This window comes from Triturus cristatus, chromosome 3_1 (assembly GCF_964204655.1).
Source record: "Triturus cristatus chromosome 3_1, aTriCri1.1, whole genome shotgun sequence".
In the NCBI taxonomy this organism is placed as follows: Eukaryota; Metazoa; Chordata; class Amphibia; order Caudata; family Salamandridae; genus Triturus; species Triturus cristatus.
This window is the reverse complement of record NC_140583.1, coordinates 1,063,491,036-1,063,511,242: the sequence shown is the minus strand read 5'-3', so window position 1 is coordinate 1,063,511,242 and position 20,207 is coordinate 1,063,491,036. Positions and strand designations below refer to the sequence as shown.

The window sequence follows — 20,207 nt, the reverse complement described above, 5'->3', positions numbered from 1 at the left end:
TCCGTCGAACAGGAGCAAGGTAAGAATCAAAAGCTTCGGGAGAGCACCTCCGCGAGCATCTAAGCAGCCGCCTTCTTGCTTTCCACAAAACTCGGAGGAAGCAAGTTCAACATATATTAATATTCCTGTTGTAGGTTTGTTGGTTCTCCACAAGGGTCTATGCGTGGGCACCCTTTGGAAGGATTTGTAGCATGGTGGGTGCTCATATGGCATTTATTTGCTTTGTTTACAAGCTTAGGTGCTAACAGTTATGAAGTGGGTGGGCTCCCAGTTCATATCTCTGGGGTGCTATGGTACAAAGAAGTAGGGGTGCTGCGGAGCTTTGTAGTGGAAGGCGTTTTGAAGATATGAGTGTATTATTCGATTGATAATCACTTAATCGGTAGTTGCTTTGGGTTTGTACATGAGGGTGTCTGTGTGGTGCATAATATGTATGCAAATTGTTATCTGGTTCCAGAACTATACGCAGGGCAGTTGAGAACTGGTCCTGGAGCCCATGGTCATGGGTATTTTCCTTGTTGGGGTGTCACATATCAATACCCTAAGTATGATCCCTTTGCTACTTTGTCCACCATACTTTAGTGGCTATTTGGCCACTGACAACCCCAACACACAGAATCAGTGCTTTCACCGGGTTAGTGCCAGCCAGCTGAGTAAAACAGATTAGCTACCTGTTATTGCACTTTAGACTATGTTTCCATTGCGAGGTGATAAACTATGATTTGTGTGTGTGTTTTTGTTATATGTAGACATTTTTGGCTGACCTTGGATGGAGGTTCTTGTTTGCAGCGCTGATTTTGGTGTTTTTGCATCAGAAGGCCTGCACATTCTTCCTCCATTGACCATTCAGGCAGGAAACCCCCATTAAATGTACTCATTTTTTGTAGCATGAGTGGAGCATTGTGCAGACTTGTTTTTCAGGGGCTGGGCATCTTGTAGTGACTCCAACGTCCTCAAGGAAGTGAGTGTGGGGTATTCCTAGTTTATGCCTTCATGTCAGTGCCCACCAGAAATTGCGGTGAGTCGCTATACTACTCGGTGGAAATGTCACATGGACCAGTAGCAATTTTCAGGTTGAAGCCTACCAGACATCGCAGCTGTCTGTTTTGCTAAAGACATCTTGCAGACATTCGGAAAGCTTCCCTAGGAATGCTTTCCGCCCATTGCTTACTATTGGCTTTGTGGTATGTAACTCACATTTGCTTGCTTTCTGTTTGCTGGCTTGATTTGTTTTAGGCTGCGCAGCTTGAGTTTGTCCCACCCGTAGAGCAAAGCCTATTTACTGTATTCTTCCGAGTGCTCACTTTCTGCAAACAGGACTTTAAATCTTGTTCCTATCTTTTCACATTTGCTATGCATTCAAAAACAGAGGTCAAATGTCAGGATCTGTCTTGTGAGGAAGCATGGCTTTTCTTTCTTTGACTTCACAGTGATAGTATTTATGTGACAATCTTGCTGTGAAAGGAAAGGCTTTTTTCTAGCACACAACATTTAAATGTCTGTAAATGAACTGTGCAGATAATTCCACATAATTGCACTCCATAACACACAATCCCACTTCCCATAATTCCAGTACATTCAATACCGCATAATTACTGTCCACATAATTCCACTACACACATCCACTCCACACCAAGGCACGAGTCGGGGTACGTGCAGGTGGACGGTGTCCATCCACTTTTTCCACAGGATCAATGCTGTCCACGCTGTCAAGAATTTGGGCCCCACTGAATAATGTGCTGATCTCGTCCCGGTGTAATTTCCAAACCCCGGGACACTATCAGCAGCGCCTGCACGTTGTCTGCTTTCCATCTGCAACAACGTGCTGGTGGGGACGGGGCTTTCTTATTTAAGACTCCTACTGGGCTCATAACAAACGCCTAATTTGAGGGGTCATCAGGCCTCCTTTTGTTCAGTCTCTTTGCTGGGAGCAGTCAGGAGCCTCACCCCTGATGCAGAGGAAGCGGAGGGGAAACAAAGGCTCACACCTTGTTAGCACTTGACAAATACTTAAGAGAGGCAGCTTTTTACTTTGTTCAGTACCGTTTAGCAGATATGCATGCCCTGTAAGAATATCAGATGTGTTGGTCTTTCCCAGTATTTACACAAAGCAAATTACCAGTATTTTTTCTTGTATAGCCCTTCTCATTCCAATGCAGGGTGTCAGAGCACTTTACATCAACACATGCATATTACATGTGCAATAAATTATATACGTTTGTAATTGAATGTACAAGATGTGTTACATAGAACTGGGGGATTGCAAGGTGTAGAAGTCATATATCTTCTAGCTCACTGTGTTGTTGTCCTCGAAATACGCTCAAACCTACACATGATAGACCTGCTAAACATATATGTGAGGGCTTTAGATCTGATGTCACTTCTTGTGATGCCACTTCCTGTAAAGTCATGGCTTGTGATGCCACTTTCTATGATGTCAATTCCTGTGATGCCATGTGTGATGTTGTGCGCCGTATGTTGTGCGCCGTGATGTCACTTGCATACTGTCAAACTTGGTCAGTCCCCCCACTTCTTTTTTTAGGACTTGTGCCCTGCTCCACATCATGCAATTCCACAGCTAACCATTCCAATCCAACTCAGATAATTACACTCCACACCACATACATCCGCTCCACTCCATAAAACATGGGTAAAAGACACTGTCATTTACAACGCTAATAACGTTAACGCTCACAAAAACGAGACCTATTGACTTTGCCAATGCTTGTTTAGGACGTGTGCCGTACTGTCTCTATTTCTGTGGTTCACCTGCAAAAACTGCTTGTCAGCAGTTCTTAGTCGCAAGCCTTGATGTCTTGTCTTTCATTCAGTGGGGCACCGCGCTCACCCCATACACATCGTGGAGAGGGGGTCTTAAAGGAGTTGAGGCATGAGGTACAGGGAGAGTACTTCACGGTGTTTTAAGATTGGTTCGTGAAACGCCTTCTCAGGATCACTCAGATTCTCAGCGGATTGTTCTGTACACCTAGGCCCTGCCTCAGGCGGTGTGAATCGAGTTCATGTGCCGGAAACGATACTATAGTGTTTGTAACTGGCAGGGTGTGTAGGTGTGAGTGCACACGTCCGCCATAGGCTACTTGCTGTCCGGTTGCTGAGGGCTGATACTGTCCGGCTTTGACCGTTGCCCAGAGCCACAAGCCTGCTCAGCTGAAGTCCTCCTCATCGGAGGCTGTCCGGAGTCGGACGGTATGTGCTACACCCTATGCCGTGACGTCCCCCGGAGCTACAAGCCTGTTGTTTCTATTGGCGGGATAGACAAGCTCACCGACGCCGCGGGACTGCTGACCTGCTTAGAAAGGGCCGTAAGTGGTTCATCCAGGGGCTGCTGGCTTTTTAGTGAGAGCTGCTTTTTTCTCTCCTTTGGGAACAGGTAACCACAGACCCCCCACATCCCCAGCTCCTCCCATTATCATCCAGTCTTTCATTAATAGGGTCTTTCACGTTCTTCTCTGTGACAGGTGAGTGTGCACTGTATGTGTGGTGCAAGGTGAGTGGGCAGCTGTGTAATACAAACACATATAAATATATAAATCATGTCAGATCAAACAGCACACTAAACGGAGGACGTTCATTTGGCACTTTTCATTTGGCACTACAAAGACATATGTGGTGCTGGTCTGCAGCACTTTGAAATTAGAGGGTTAGAGCTATGTGTTCACAATATCACAGTTTGGCCTAGAGCTGTCAGGGGTGTGGTGTGTGCCTTGTGTCTGGTTGTGCATATTGTCCAGAAGCCTTGTACCAGCAGAGCTGGGCATTTATTACATAAGAGTAGTGGCACACAGGTGGGTAACACATGACCTGGTGACCCTGGAGGCATGAGTGGTGGGACATTGAGACACACCCACACATGCTAACAGTGACGCCAGCGGCATCGTGTCACAGGGGCCTTTCAGGATGTGTTGTATATAGAAATGCACTTCCTGGTAACATGAGGATTGGTCGGAAACATGACTGCCAGGGATAAGTTGTTCCTGTAGTCGGGGGTGAGGCAGCTGGGCATTTGTGCGTGTGTACGTGTGCGCTTGAACCTATGTGCCTGACAGTGAGTCTCTGTGTGTTGTGTCCTTGTGCGTGCCTGTCCGTTTTCACGTGCATTTCTTCTGGGAAGGTCTGTGTGTCTCAGTCAGTGTTTGTTAGAAAATTGTTGTATTGACATCTGTTTGTTGAAGTGTTTGTGTGAATCTGTGGGTGCGTGTGTGTTTGTTACTGTTTCCGTGTGAATGGCTACCTGTGGGTGTTTATCATCTTCTGTGGGAATGTCTTTGCAAACCGACATGTATGTTCGTGTGTCTTTGTGCGCGCACGTGCCTGCGTTTATGTGAGTGCTATTGTGTGCATGTGTGTGTCAATATGCGTGCGAGTGTCTTTCTCTGTATGTGTCTGTGCGCGCGTTTGCACCATTGTGTGCGTGTCCGTGCGTTTGTGTGTGTTTACCTAAAAAACGGTTTCCTATCTCAATGTGCGATTTATTTTAAAATGGTCGCGATTCGACTGGCTGCAGTGAACCCCGAGGCTTTCACATGTTGAGGAGAAAGGCTGACTCACTGGGTGTATATTTTAACACAGTATTTGAAGGCCAGTTCAGTTTGCAAAAAGGCAGCGTGTTATGTAATTATACAACCCTTACCCTCTATTTATAAATCTCTGATACCTGCCAGAGCAAACACACAAACTGGACCTCGCATGATGTATGCATCTTGTGTGTAATTGTACACATGGCAATTCACAGTGATAAATGTAGAAAGATTTGGAAAAACACACGGTTGTGCCACTTCAAGGAGAGCTCTATGCCAGCCCCTGGGCACACCCAGCTGGACGGAGACGGGGCATTTTAACACAATCAAGGAGGGCCACTCGCCTTCACTACACCCCAAACTACACATTTGTGTGACTTACGCTAGTGACCTGTTTCATCCGCTGCAGACAGGACATTCCCAAATCACTGAATTCACCAATTTTTTACCCCAGAAATGCAAATATTGGGTTTTACGCGAAGAGCGCAAGACAGTTGCGCGCGGCCTTCATCGCATACATTAGCTGTCGAATAAAAAAATAAGATTTTTTTATGAGATCAGGTGAACAAGTATTGTTAAAAATACCACGTGAAGCCGCTGCTCCTGCAAGGTGACGTGTTTCCGGCTTCCCAATCAATCACTGCGAGGCGCAAAGGTCACGAAAGCGCAGGTTCGACCGAGAAATAGTTTGAATAAAGTGAATGTCCTGAAGTCTACGCAGCTGTCAGCCAGGACAGACCGCAAGGCGCTGGGCAAAATATTAATCAAAACTATTTTAAAAAAGAAAGAAGAAGTTAGGCGCGATGCTGAACACACACGGAGAAGATCTCAAAGTTTAACATAACTGTAAAAATATATATTTCTGAAAACATTTATAATCGTTTCCACCGTGGCTTTAACTGTCGAATTGTACAAGACACTGTTAATTTAGAAGACCCACAGAATATCAATTGATACATTTTCTAATACAAAATTCAATATTGCGAGAAGCGACATAAATGCAGAGTAGGTGCGTTCACAACAAGCTCTCAGCTTTGGCAAAGGCAGCCACTTGTTTATAATTGCATCGCGCTTTCACTTTAAGTGAAAGCGCGATGCAATTATAATGCAAAAATAAACACGCGGCTGCCTTTGGCAAAGCCGAGTGATAACAAAAAAAGTGCGTAACGGCTATTTAGGAGCCACTGTGTCCCGCCGCTAGTAAAAGATGCAAGCCTGGTGGGTAGGGCCAAAAGGAGACAGGGTGGTAACCAGGAGGGACTAAAACCCTCCTGGACAATCAGAACACCAGGTTTTGCATAATTGGTGATGCAAAACGACGCGCACCAATGCAAAACACGAGCGGAGCTGGGGCACGGCTTCTGGAATCGTATCGATTCCAAGAAGCCCTCGTAGGACGAGCAGCGCATGCGCTGCTTACGTCACGAGACCTAAAAAAAAAAATCATAAGTGCCAGTGCCCTTGTCAGGAGTCCACTTCCACTTGAACCACCCATTGCTGCTGTCAGTGCTGCCAATTACAGTATCAACACAGCTACTAACCATCACTCTCCTACAAGTGTGACAAATCTGACTATTCCAGGCCACCAAATATATCAGAATTGTTATTGTTATTGTTAAGTGTACTTGTAAAGCGCAACATTCATCCTACCAGGATATCACGGCGCTGCAATATTGAGCAGTAAAACCTAAGGCAGTTTCCTGGGACTTGTTGATTATTCTGATATGGGGAATAATGCAGTTTTTAGTTTTTTCTTAAAGATGGGGTAGGAGTCCGTGAGTCGGAGGTTGATGGGCAGATCATTCCAACATTTAGCAGCAATGTGTGAAAAGGCACGTCCGCCCATCCTGGATAGCTTGATCCGTGTGGTGGCTGCTTTGGCTGAGGCTTGTGAACGTAAGTTCCGTGCTGGAGCATAGAACTTAATTCTATTCCGTAGAATGAAAGGGCCAGTGTTGTATATTGTTTTATGGGCGATGCATAGCATTTTGAACGTGGCTCTTTGCCTCATAGGCAGCCAGTGTAAGGCTCTCAGGCAGCTTGTGGCTGAATCATACTTTCTCTTATTGCAAACAGCTTTAGCAGCAGCATTCTGGACCAGTTGTAGTTTTCTAAATAAGTAGTCCGACATACCCACAAATAGAGAATTGCCATAGTCCAGCCTGCTAACTAGTAGCGACTGGACTAGGATCTGTCTGCATTCCAGTGGTATCCAGGGGAAGACCCGTTTCAACCTTTTTAGTATGGCAAATCCTTTGCCACATATTGAGGTGACATGGCATTTCATCGATAGAGTGGTGTCCATCTGAATTCCTAAGTTTCTTGCGGACGATGTGGGATTAGGTGGAGAACCTAAGGAAATTGGCCACCAGGTGTTATCCCAGAGCTGTTTAGTCCCACCGAAGAGGAGAATTTCTGACTTGTCAGCATTTAGTTTTAAATAATGACCATGCATCCAATTGGATAGCTCTGACAGGCAGTTTTGCAGTCTACTTTTGGCGTCATTTTCCCCATTTAGGGTTACCATCAGCTGAGTATCGTCAGCGTAGGAGCAGATATTAATGCCCCATTTCTTGCCAATCGACGCCAATGAGGAGACGTATACATTGAACAATGTTGGGCTCAATGCTGCCCCTTGGGGCACTCCATATTTAATCTTTCGAGGGGTAGAGGTAAAGTTACCTAAACAGATGGACTGGGATCTGTTTGATAGAAAGGACTCCAGCCAATTTAGGGCTTTACCTTGTATTCCTTTTGCGGCAAGCATGTGAATTAACAGTTTATGGGACACGGTATCAAACGCCGCTGATAAATCAAGGAGTATCAGGGCGACCGTTTTGCCTTTATCGACCTGCATTCGGATATCGTCCATTACAGCCAGGAGCGTAGTCTCTGTGCTGTTATTTGATCTAAAACCGGTTTGGGAGACATCTAGTAGATTGTTGATTTCCAGATAACTTGACAGTTGTTTTGTTACCAGTCTTTCTAAAACCTTGGATAGGAAGGGGAGCTGTGAAATGGGACGATAATTGGCTGGGTCGTTTATGTCCGCGCCCGCCTTTTTTAGTAGTGGGATAACCGCCGAATTTTTCCAAACTTCTGGGAATACAGCTTGCTCCAGGGACTGGTTAAAAACTTTTGTGACTGCTGGGCCAATTATGGGAGTTAGTTGAGAGAAAATATAGTGTGAACAGACATCCCATGGCGAGCCTGATTTGATTTCTGACTTGGCTTTGGTGACCTCGTCTTCTGAAAATGGGCCAAAGGTAGAGCAGTTGGCTTGCAAAGTGGAGTCCATCTGATACTCCACAGGGGCCTGGCTGTTATTTGTAAAAGAGGCATATATTTTGTCAATTTTATCGCTAAAAAAGTCACTAATTTTTGTGCAATTTTCTTGTGATGGCGTTAAATTAGATCGAAGACTGGGGGGATTGCAAAGTTCTTTTACTATTTTAAAAAGCTCCTTGGACGAGTTTTTATTCTCTAGTATTTTTTGAGAAAGATAGTCTTTCTTTGCTTTGCGTATGGCGGTGTGGTATATTTTCAGTTGATGTTTGTAAGTGGCTCTGTCTTCGGGGTTTCTACTCATTCTCCATTTATGCTCAAGTGTGGTGCATTTTCTTTTTTCAATTTTTAGGTCTGGGCCATAACATTTCTCTGAGGTTTTCGGTTTGGATCGGTTGGTTGCGCGAGTCCGCGAGCAATGGTCTAGTGTTTTCTCTATGTTGCCACGCAATAGACAAATTTTTTCTTCGCATGTCATTTCAGAGTTGAGAATATGAGAGAAATCTTCCTTAAATTTTTCCAAATAGAATTTACTCCAACATTTAGTAGAGTTAGTCGGTTGAGCTAACGGTCTTTTAGTCTTTATAGGTAGGTTTAATGTAAAATCTATCCTATAATGGTCCGTCCATGTCAAAGGGGTTATATTTGTAATGTTAGTCTTCGATATGTTAGTAAATATAAGATCTAACATGTGCCCCGCTCTATGTGTGGGGCGAGCTATTTTCTGCGTTAATTGCATAATTTCCATGTCTGTGGCCAGTCGTTTAGTTAGGGGATTATCAGATAGATCGAAATGAACATTGAAGTCACCGATGACTATAATGTTTTTATGGTTGAGACAGAATGGAAGGATTTGTTCTAGAAGTTGGGTGCTAAAGTCAATTGTGCTATTTGGGGGATTGTAGATGATCGCGCATCCGAGGATCACCTGAGTATTGATGGAGATGGAGATAATTAAAACTTCGTGTTTGCCTAGTTGTGTGAATGTTTCTTGACGGCATAAAAAGCTATCTTTAAATATCATGGCCACTCCACCTCCTCTCTTAATTGGTCGATTGAGATTAATGATTTTGTACCCATTTGGTAGGGCTGCAGTAATATCCGGGGTATTGTGCTCGCCGAGCCAAGTCTCCGTAATAAAAGCAAATTCAGGTTTGCTATCCTGTAATATGTCCCATATTTCGATAGAGTGTTTGGGGAGGGACCTTGCATTGACCTAAATACATGTGTAGTCCTGGGTAGGTGTGTCTTCAGGTGAGGGTGGCTCCGGGTAGTTACAATTCCATCTACAGTAACGACAGCTAAAGGGGCCCACGGTGTGGGAGGGTCCAACTTTAGCACAAAGGGAATTGTAGGATGGTAAGGGAGTATTAAGATTGAGCAGCTCTCCACGAGAGTATGCCAACGCAGAGTTGCCTGGTCTATCTGTAGTTGGAGAGACAGGGGTTGTGGCCCCTGGTCCCAGCCTGTCGCGGACGGGCGCAGACGGGCTCGCTTTTGGCGAGCCTTCGGCGCGCATTTGGCGCGCCCGCTGCGCTCGTCCGCTGCGCTTCCTGTAAGGACACATCTTTTATGTGGGGAGTGAATGGAGGGGCGTGGCTATTGGCAGGGGGCGTGCCCTTCAATCGGCCAATGGCGTTTCTGTTTTTGCTAGAGTCACCCGCCCGCGTCAGCTGTCAGGGCGCTGAGCGAGGAGAGATGCCAAAGATCGTTTGTTTTTTAAAAAGGAGGTAAAAACACAAATTATACACAATTTAAAATTGAGCAGAGGTTCCTACTCCCGGCTGTGCCTCAGGAGAAACTGCTTTCAAAGCGCAGCGCTCGTATTCAGCGCGCGCTTTGTACTGCAGAGGGGCGTGGCTATTGGCAGGGGGCGTGCCCTTCAATCGGCCAATGGCGTTTCTGTTTTTGCTAGAGTCACCCGCCCGCGTCAGCTGTCAGGGCGCTGAGCGAGGAGAGATGCCAAAGATCGTTTGTTTTTTAAAAAGGAGGTAAAAACACAAATTATACACAATTTAAAATTGAGCAGAGGTTCCTACTCCCGGCTGTGCCTCAGGAGAAACTGCTTTCAAAGCGCAGCGCTCGTATTCAGCGCGCGCTTTGTACTGCAGAGGGGCGTGGCTATTGGCAGGGGGCGTGCCCTTCAATCGGCCAATGGCGTTTCTGTTTTTGCTGCTGCTTCAGCAGGTTTTAGTCATTGTAATGTATGTTGAATTAATAAACCACTGCTGTGTGTGCTAGTATCCAAACTAGATGAACAGCAACACCATGTGGCAGAGTCTCATATGTGCTGGTGTTCCAAATTAAGTGCCGGTGCTGTGCACAGGAAACCACCAGCTCAAATTAAGCACTGGTGTGAGTAGTGTGCCTGTCTCTGTGGTTAGTGAGTTGGCAGGGTCAGACTAGCCTATGGGGCAATTTGGCAGTGCCCGAAGGGCTGGCCAGACCGGTGTGGTGCATTGTTTTGGGCTGTGATCTTGGTTGTGGTCTGCTGGGCCGAATGTTACTTCTGATTTCCAATATTACTACAAAAATTACATGCAACAGGATCATATCCATGCATTCTCCCATTCCTTGCGAAACACCTATAAAGCGTGTCTTTAGAAGTTCAAAATGGCTCCAATTTGCAGAATATGGACCACATAAAAATCTGATTCCCTAAAGGGAGGACTTTTAATTTGCTGCCCGGGTCTATTTTTGTCCCAGTCTGACCTTGTGTATTGGTGTGCGTGGTAGTTAGTGCAGTGCATTTGTCTATAGCTGCACTTATGCCTGAAGTAGAATGAAATGGGTTGAGAGATAAATGTGCCTGTGTTCATCTTTGATCGGGACTGGTTCCAGTCCTTCGGTGGGTTTTAGACGATTGGCCAACAGAAATGGACTGTCTGGGAAATGGTTGACAGTTTCCACTCTGGAGCGACCGAGGAGCACACGTTACAGGCAGCCAGCACAGTGCTTTATGGGGTGCATCGAGGGGAAACGGGGCCCACCCACAGAAGTACACTGCTTAGGCGAGTCCACTGAGGTGAAACAGAATCCACCCATAGGGCTACAGTGCTCACGGCAAGTGTGATAAATGCTCTGTAGTTAACAACACCCACAGGAAAGCACTGGTGGGAGGTTGTGAGGGTAAATGGTTTATAAAGTGCACCAAGGAGGATACATATAGTAGGGCCCCGAGGAGTACCTTTGTTCTGCTTACCGAGGACAATACATTCTGCATGCTAAAGCGAGGCACCTGCCAAGGGATCTGCAGACCTGCTTAGCAAGGACTGTTTATAGACCACTCTTTCCTTAGGCCTAGGGGCTGATGGCTTGTTACGCGAATACTGGAAATGATTTTGTCCAGCAGCAAGTGCAGTGTCACCAGGGCCCACTGAACCTCAGTTATGGATTGGTTTGTCTGCAATACCCGATGAGGGGGGTGGGGGGTTCCTGTGCATTGTGGCCAGCGGTGCACTTGCTACGCCACTGGCTGAAACCCAAAGTGCCCCTTACTTCTATCCTGCTGCGTGAAGGCTGAACATGCTACAACATATGCCAAGGCACCTTCTCCAGGGACTGCTACCTACCTAGCGAGAGAGCATCACATAGTGACCTTAGCCACCAACTGGCGCTACTAACGAGACACCTGGCCTCTTGCTGGGGCTGCAGACCTACTAAATATGTATAGCCCTACAACAAGGGCTGTTGCGTGTCTTTGTGTTATGTACTGGTGGATCACCTCAGGGGCAGTCAACTTGTTTAGCGAATACAGAATATGATCTGCTTGAATTCAAGGCCCGGGGACCCTAGGACTGCAGGCCTCCTAGACTAACACATCGTCCCCTGTGATGTGGTGCAGAGTCATAAGGCGCAAGCCTGCTTACCAAACGCTGTACGTGCTCTACCAAAGCCGAAACACATGCCCCATGGGCTGTGCACCAACTGAGCAAAGACAGATGTCAGCGTGCAAACCTACATCTCATTTACCCTTCCGTACGCACCAACGGCTGGTTCAGGAGCGATGTAGTCGCTAATTTGGTACTCCCCGCTGAAATCTTCTCTCTATTTTGTGAAATCTTACATATGGAATATCAGGCTGAAAGCATTTCTGCTGAAGAATGACAGACCAGGACAAAAGTTTTAAGATTTACTCAATATTTCACATATAGAAGTGCATATGCTGAGCCCAAGGTAGGGCAACCAATAGGCATACAAATTAATAAAGAATACAGCAAAGAACTCAGTAAACTTCTAATACAAATCCAGCAGAGATTAATTTTCTAAAAATGAAGAAAAGGGATCACCCCAGCATGAAGGAATCACATCTTTTTATAGGACTTTTAACAAAGGATTTCATATATTCACTAAATGAGCACATGGTTCACAGGTTCTTTACTAATAAGAAATAAGTAGAAAGAAACAATTATTACAAAATACATTTAGCAATTCTGTCTTCATTCAAATACATTGGGTTTGGGTGTTCCAAGAGTCTGTACATGTAACATGACTCATTACATAGTATGTTGTCCAGTATGAGACAGTTAGGTTGTTGTTGGGAAAATTACATTTCGTTCAGTGCAGCTGAGAACGTTTGTCTTTATATAGCACCGCCTAAAATCCTTTATTACAGCAAAATAATAGCAGCAGCAATAATCACGTAGTATAATACAGTGTTACATCCAAAGTGGATGACAGAACAAAGTTGTCCTAATTTAGTGAAAGCACGATTTCTTGTGCGTTATGCGTCACCAATAGAATACAGATACCACAACAACCTCCGATGATTTCTAAATCATCAGATTTATGGAGTTATCCTTCACATGACAGTTTCCCATCAATCTGGAGATTACTATTCTTGGATTTTTCTACTTGCTTTATCATGTCATAAAGTTAATTCCGTATCTCCTCAATGTTTGACATGCTCCTTTCCTTTTCCTTCCTCTCGTTGCTGGCAGCTTTCTCCCCACAGGCTAACTCACAAGTTGATGAAATTCTCTTGCAAACTTTTAGAAAGAAAAGCATGCATGCTGTGCCAATTAGTATGACCAAGAGTAGGGTCAAAAGCAATTTTAGTTTTCCCCAGCCTACACGTCTTATCCATTCACCTATTTTGGCTAATCCCCGTCCAATAGATCCAAATATAGAGCCTATTCTTTTATAGGCATCTGTTTGGCTAGTTCATGGGTAATATTAGTGATATTGGTAATATAGCTGTTAGTCTGGTATTCCTTTCTAGGGATGCGCATGCAACATTCCTGTGCATAAATTACTTTGTATACTCCATCTTCCTTTGCAAGAAGCATGTCTAAAGCGAGTCAGTTCTGTATTATCATGGCTCTCATTGCAAGCAGTTGTTAAAGATGGTCAAGGCACCCACATTGTTAGTGGCAAGTCTATCTACTAAGGTTGACAGTTTTTTAATCTTAACATCATTCAAAGCCACACCCACTGAGGGTATTAATGCTCCAAAAATATTGATTTTTATTTATTTGAAATTGTGTTTGCTCTACCTAATGTGAGTGTCAAATTTGTGGTCTGTGTTATCAGTGTGATACATTTTAGGGAAAACTAAAGCTGCGTAGCAACTACCTGCCCTATTGTGTGGCAAGTGAAAGTAAGCTGACTTACCACACACCTAGTATATACCTTTAATTCTTCCTTCAAACTCAGCAAAAACTCTATCCTTGACTAAATAGCTATGCTCACGTTCACTCCATTCTACGTCTTCTACAGTCTCATTCCCTTCCTGTCTGCGCACCATACATAAAGTTCCCTTCTTTGCAAAGTCAACACTTAATCTTGGGAGTGGACACAGTTTATGGTGGTTTTAGCTGTTAGGATTATTGTTATGGCCCTCTCCAGCGTTCTTCCAGACATGACTTGTGGACATATTTTTTAGGTCTCACCTAGGCGGCGCTACGCTGTCTCGGGTATGGACTTGAAGCTCCCCCCATCTTTTCAATTGGCTCATGTTACTGTCCTTTCTAAATGGTTGCTTTTAATTCATCAATAGGCTTAGTTGTTCCTCCTCAGTACCGTCTTTTCTCCTTTTGTTACCTCCTATAAGGACTGGCCTCTTACGTGTGTTGTTACTCAGTATGTTTTATCTGTGAGCACCATTTTCTTTAATGACTTTCTCCTGCCTGCAGTTGAAGGCAGGACATGCTCTTACTGCTTTTTTTTAACCAGCGCCGCGCTTTAACTTTAAATATTATTCATTTTTTTCAATGCGCCACACCGCGCTGCATAAATCAACTTTTAAAAAGCCTTATTTTATTTTTTTCAACCGCAGCAAAATCTGCGTTTTAACTTTAGCAATCATGCCCATGCACCTATTGTCAGCAGTTCGGTGTTGCCCGCTTTCCCTACGTGACCGCGCTGGACGTAGGTAGCTCTGAGATGCTTAGAGCCCCTGCAGACATTACAGACAGCGGCAGAAAGTTTGTTTACTTTAGCTGATCCTTCTTCCTTCAACCGAACCTCTCTCCGAAAGCTTGTGCTCTTGGAGTGGCTCTTGTTTGAGAGTCTTATGACTGCATGTGGGAAACAATAACAGAGTCAGTTTGCATTGGGCCCTGCAGATTGTGGTTGGATTTCCAGTTTAATGAAACAATGGGCGTGCACTTACCAAGTTAGTAATTGTTTTCTATTGAGCTTATTTTCTACTACTAAATGGAGCGCAGTGTCGAAAATATATTGATTATGTGTCTGGTGAAGTCCTGATAACTCCTTGCCTATCCTTGTTCCTCTTGGGGTAATTAACGGTTTCCTGTTTTGCTTGCGATCAATAGACGTGCCCTTTATAGCACACAAACACCACTTCACCTCAGTAGCTTTGGTAAATAACACTTTGTGCATACCCTTTTGTTGTGGGAATAAAACGGAGATAATGTGGTATTACTGCTGTAATGTAGGCCAGAAAATGCACTTGCGTTTTCCAAATGCTCTGTTTGTATGCCATGTTTAAAGAGTTCAAAGAACGAGGAGATGTCTACTGACTGAAAACAGTTTTGACTGAATATATTGGTTGCTGGAAAAATTAATTGGGTTGGGATGGTAGTTTTGCATTAAGAAAATGTGTATGGGCATTTAAACACAAAGGTTCATATTGCAGCCCATGACGACAGATGTCTGTATGTGGTTATGTCTTTTGGTTCGTAAACTAATAAAAACATTTAAACCATAAATACAAAGGTTCTTTTTCAATGAAAGATTCTTAGTTGCGATATATCTTGCTATATACACCCTGTATGTTAGTGGTTTATACTGTAAAATGGTGGTTTATTTTACACATGCACAATAGCTTCGCCCAATACATTACATTGTTCACCCTCGGTTCCCTCCCCTCTCAGTTAAGTCTCCATTTTCTCTGCAGCTTCCTAAATACTGGGCAAGTCCGTCCTGTCCTTATACATAGGGCCCCTGGAATTATGCGATTTTGTGACTGCAGCATGTTCTGTTTTAATTGTGTATTTGCCGTGACGTCGTGCTTTAAATATTATTTGTTTTCAACGCCCCACACCGCGCTGCACATTTATTTGGCGCTATTGTGTTGCCTGGACAATGCAGGTACTATTTATTCTACCCCTCTCGTCGCCCCTGCCCTCTTTGCCAAAGCATGCCTATAGGCCTGCATTGTTAAATGCTTCTTATGGTTGTACTTTCTAGAAGGGTAGTAGCGCAAACTATTTTAATAGTCTAAGTCAGTGTATTTTTCTTTTGTAATTACATTGGGCTATCTAACAGTAAAGGACAGGTACCTAATTATCAAAGCCATCATTCACCCCCTCCCCCGTCACCTCTTTACAAAAACCTAGAACATTTCATTTTGGGTTTTCGTTTTATAAATTGTAGCATAAACTGTACCTGGAAATGCTTTATTGTATTTGTCATGCCGGTTTAGAGATATTGTAAAAGGCTACTAGTTTCGGCACCCTTTCCTGATTTAATTTCACGTGCACCTTACTTTAGCTAACGAATCTCTTCTAGTTGATCGGCATGCCAGTACCTTTTTCGGTCTCGCCTGACCCAGCGCATGCGCTGGTGTGGCGAGACTTATTAAGAGGGCTCCAAAAAGTGCTACCAGGCCAGCCTAGAGCTACAGTGCATGTGCGCGGGCTCGCGCCGCGCTTTAACGCGATTACTATCGCTTTCGCGGCCGCACGGCCGCTTTGATATTTGATCGTGATCGTGGCCGCTTTGCATAGCCAATAGGTCTCGCTTTTGGGACCTTATAACTTATAAGTATTTAGTTATGCAACTGTTGCATGGCTAAACACTTATAAGGTCTCAAAGGCGAGACCTATTGGCTATGCCAATGCTTGTTATTATGTGTATCAAGGAAGCTGCATGCTTCGTCCCCGAGCCTATGCATGTTTGGTGCTATTGCATTCTCATTTTTACACATTTAAATCTACAGTTGCTTCTATTTAGTACCAACAGTTTAATAGGGATGTAAAACAAACAAACTAGTTACTCTTAACTGTAACACAGAAAGTTTCGTTTTCCGTATTTTAATACAATTATAGTCCTTCTATAACAAAATCCCTTCTGTAAACCACTTCTGCAGATGTGGTCATATCACTAAAGTATGCTACAGATACCTATATGATGCATGTTAGGCCATGAAGGGCTTTCCATATTAATTCTCTTTGTTGGGATCTCGCCCTGCCCCTTCCATCGCAATAATTACAGAGCGAGATAAACAATTCTCTATATATTTAGCCATCCAACTCTGTCTTTGTCTGCCGTGTCCCTCTTCTTCCCATTTTCAACCATCTCTTTTCCCTACGTTCATCTTCCAGCAGTGGTATCCATTCACAGGAAGTGCCCACTGCCCCAACTGCCCAAATTGCAAGTAGCGTGCTTTCACTTTAGCAAATGTTTTCAAATGAACCTAAATAAATTCACAAAATAAAAATGTGGTATGTTTGTGTTTCAATTGTGGGTCCCCTTCGTTTAAAATAAATACATGGTGACATTTTTGGTTTTATTTTTGCAATAATAAATTTAAAAAAATACCTTTATAGAGTGCCATGTGGTCTTCTTGTGACCATTTACAAAACAATATTGGTAATCAGGCTATTCTTGTGAAACAACTTCCAGTGATACAGATTTCCGTGGCACACTTCCTGTTATGTAATTTTCTGTGCTGCTGCCTGGGTTGCAGGCTGTGCAATAAATAAGGATATACCCTTGTTATCAGCCTCAGTAAGTACAAAATTACAAGGTCTGTGGTAACACAAAGGGCCTGTCATGTTTCCCTACGAGATTCTAGCAGCTGAGCACAGCTGAAATCTTCAGGCAAAATTGCAGGAGTGTAGGTAAAGAAATGATTACTACTAAAATGTCTTGTTTGCTTAATAATTGGCGTCTACAAAGGTCCTTGCATGCAGCCTTATCGTCGAAACACACCACACACTAAGGGGCTGATTACGATGGCGGATGGACTGGAGTCCGTCCGCCATTGTGGTGGTGACTGGGACTGTCCCCAAAACATGCGGCGGTTCCGCACACCAAATTAGGATGCGACCGCCACCATGGCAGTCGCATCTTGTATTTTAACATTGTGGCGGGTGCTGCAGACAGCAGAACCCGCCGCCATGTTAAAAGTGCATGTTGTGCATTTCACTTGCCTACGTGGCAGGCACCACATGGTGCCTGCCACTTGGTGCACCCACACCTCCCCCAACACAAGGGGGGCCAGCAATGGGCCCCAGAAACCAATCTCCGCCAGCCTTTCAATGGCGGTTTACCCGCCACAGAAAGGCTGGCTGAAGCCCGCATTGTAATTTGGCGGATGGTGCCTGCTAGTCACCTCCGCCATTTAACCTAATGTGGACCTTCCGCCAGGCAATCAGATCGATTGCCTGTGGCGGTTCCGTGGTGAACGGTCTTTGCGACTGCCATGGTCGCGGTCGGATGCCCACCGCCATCCTAATTTCGCGGGGGGAAAGATCGCGGTCCGATGGCGAAAGGACCGCCACCGCCAGCCATGCGGTGGCGGTCCTTTCGCCATCGGACCGCGATCTTCCGCCATAGTTATCGGCCCCCAAGTCTCTGCTTGCTCACCTCATGCACCTTGATGCCGTCAGAGGTTTCATTACTTCTCTGCAAAGCCGAACTGCCCTGTAGCGCGTTTTGTCAGACCAGACCATTGATGAAGTCAGATCATTTCTGCATCTGGCAGAGTTTTATGCCAAGTTCGTACGTAACTTTGCCATGAACACTCACAGATTATGACAGTTGTTAATAGTGAGAATGGAGTTTAGTTAGAATGAGGAATTACATGCAGATTTTAAAAAAAAATAGAGTTGGATATTATTTTAGCGGTTTCTTTGCAGGGATTTGAAGTTGGGTCAAACAGCATTGTCACCACAGACGCTAGTGGTAAAGGGCTAGGAGCTGTTTTAACCCGGGTATCTTGTTCAGGTTAAGAATACACAGTGACTTATATTCCAGGTCCTTGTCTCCATCAGAGGAGAAATTCTCAGCAATAGAGAAGGAGATGCTGGCTGCAGTCTGGGCTGTGTAGAAATGTAAGCAGTATTTGTGGGGGTCACGATATGTGCTCCATACAAATCAAAAGCAACTGGTTAAAATCCTTACATCCAAGGGCATCATTAAAGCTACACCTCACATAGCTAGGATGACATTAAGAGTACTAGACTACATGTATGATGTAGAGTACTTAACAGGCAAAAAGAACCAAGTAGCAGATTATTTGAGCCGGTCCATCAGACTGGAGTGCGGGGAATGGTATGACTACAATGTAGCAGTGGTGGATGAAGGCAATGTAGCTATTCTATATGAGGAATGTAAAACTAAATATGAACAAGATGAAATTCTTAAACAGATCAAACAATTGATTTTTAGAAGGTTGGGCCAACAAAAGTACTTTGAATGACGAGTGCAGGAAATTGTGGGAGATCAGGGAGGAATCGTCCATTAGCGATACAGGCTAAGTTGTAAGAGGGGATAGATTGATACCTAAAGAAGGTCTAAGATCGAGGATTCTAGACATAAGCCATCAAAAACACCTAGACATAATTAAACTAAAAATAGAGTGAACTCATTCTACTGTTGGCCGGGAGTGGATGTTGACACTGAAAGATATATGAAGAACTCCCAAATATGATAAAACCCAGACTCTACTTAGACCATCCTTAGGGGAATCGAAGGGGACCGGAGGGTCCTTGGGAAGATCTTAGTGTGGACATTTTGGGACCTATTTTAGGTGATTGGGGAGTCTCCATGTATGTTAGGGTCATTGTGGATAATTACACTAAATGGCCTGAAATTGAGGTGTTGGAGACTATTAATGCTAACGCAGTTGTTTCCTTCTTACAAAAAAAACTTTTAAGAGAAGGTAAACCGAAAACCATATTAAGTGACAATGGCCCCCAGTTCATATCTGAGAAGTTTGTGAGATTTTAAAGCAGGAATGGAATTGTTGGGTGAAAAGACTCCTGTATATCATCGTGCAAAAAAAGGTGTCGTGGAACGTTTTAATAGAGTGGTGATGGGTAGTATACAAGATGCCATCATTGCAGGATTGGATTGGGTGAAGGAATTACATAACATGGTCTACGCGTACGGAATTACGCCCACAGTAACTGGTTACAGTCCCTTCAAGATTCTCAGGGGTAGAGATCCTTTTACGAAAGATAACAAAGCTTTGATGAAATTGAAAAGTTGTAATAGATGGTCTCCCTCAGCTGTGAAAAACAATTTAGGAAAAATGCAAGAGTTGTTCACGACATATTACGACAAAACACATGGAGTGAGGAATGTGAAGTTAACAGCAGTGGATTGGGAGAGAGTGAAATTGGATCAAAAGACAAAGAAGGGATGTAGCAAATTGTCAGAGCCGATGAGAGTAAAAGAAGTGTATGCTAAATCTGGTTTGTTGGAAGATGAAAAAAATGGCTTTTCAGCAGAATGGCAAAGTGTAATAAAATTCTGAATTGGCAAGCAGAAAAGAAGGGACAAGAAAGAAATTCTAAATCTATGGAATGGTTGTGAGATGACACTGGAGTGTGGAAGAACAAAGGGGAGCACATGACTTGCTAGAGGACCCTACAGGAACCAGTACACATTCAACACTTATTGATGCTGTGGATAGAAGTAGTAGTTCTATGTCTATGGCAGCACGGACTGGCAGAACAGTGCTGTTGCAAAAAGTATGCAGATTTTGTAATGTAAATGTATAAAGACAAAGAATGGGTTTTGTGTTGTATGTGTTACATATATGTTACAATTATCTCTAAACAGGTTATACCGGTCACGTGCATGCTTATTTATGGTATTGTAATTTTTATATGCATGCTTATTATGACTATCTCTGTTAAGTTAAGTCAGGATGCGATATGAATTTTAAGGGCTATTTTTCAATGTTTT

General features: G+C 44.0%; 1 protein-coding gene across 5 annotated transcripts in view; it reads left to right on the top strand.

Moving 5' to 3' along the window:
* Window positions 1-20,207, top strand: part of SLC37A4 (solute carrier family 37 member 4) — a 120,884-nt gene that overhangs the window by 26,278 nt on the left and 74,399 nt on the right. The window lies entirely within an intron of this gene.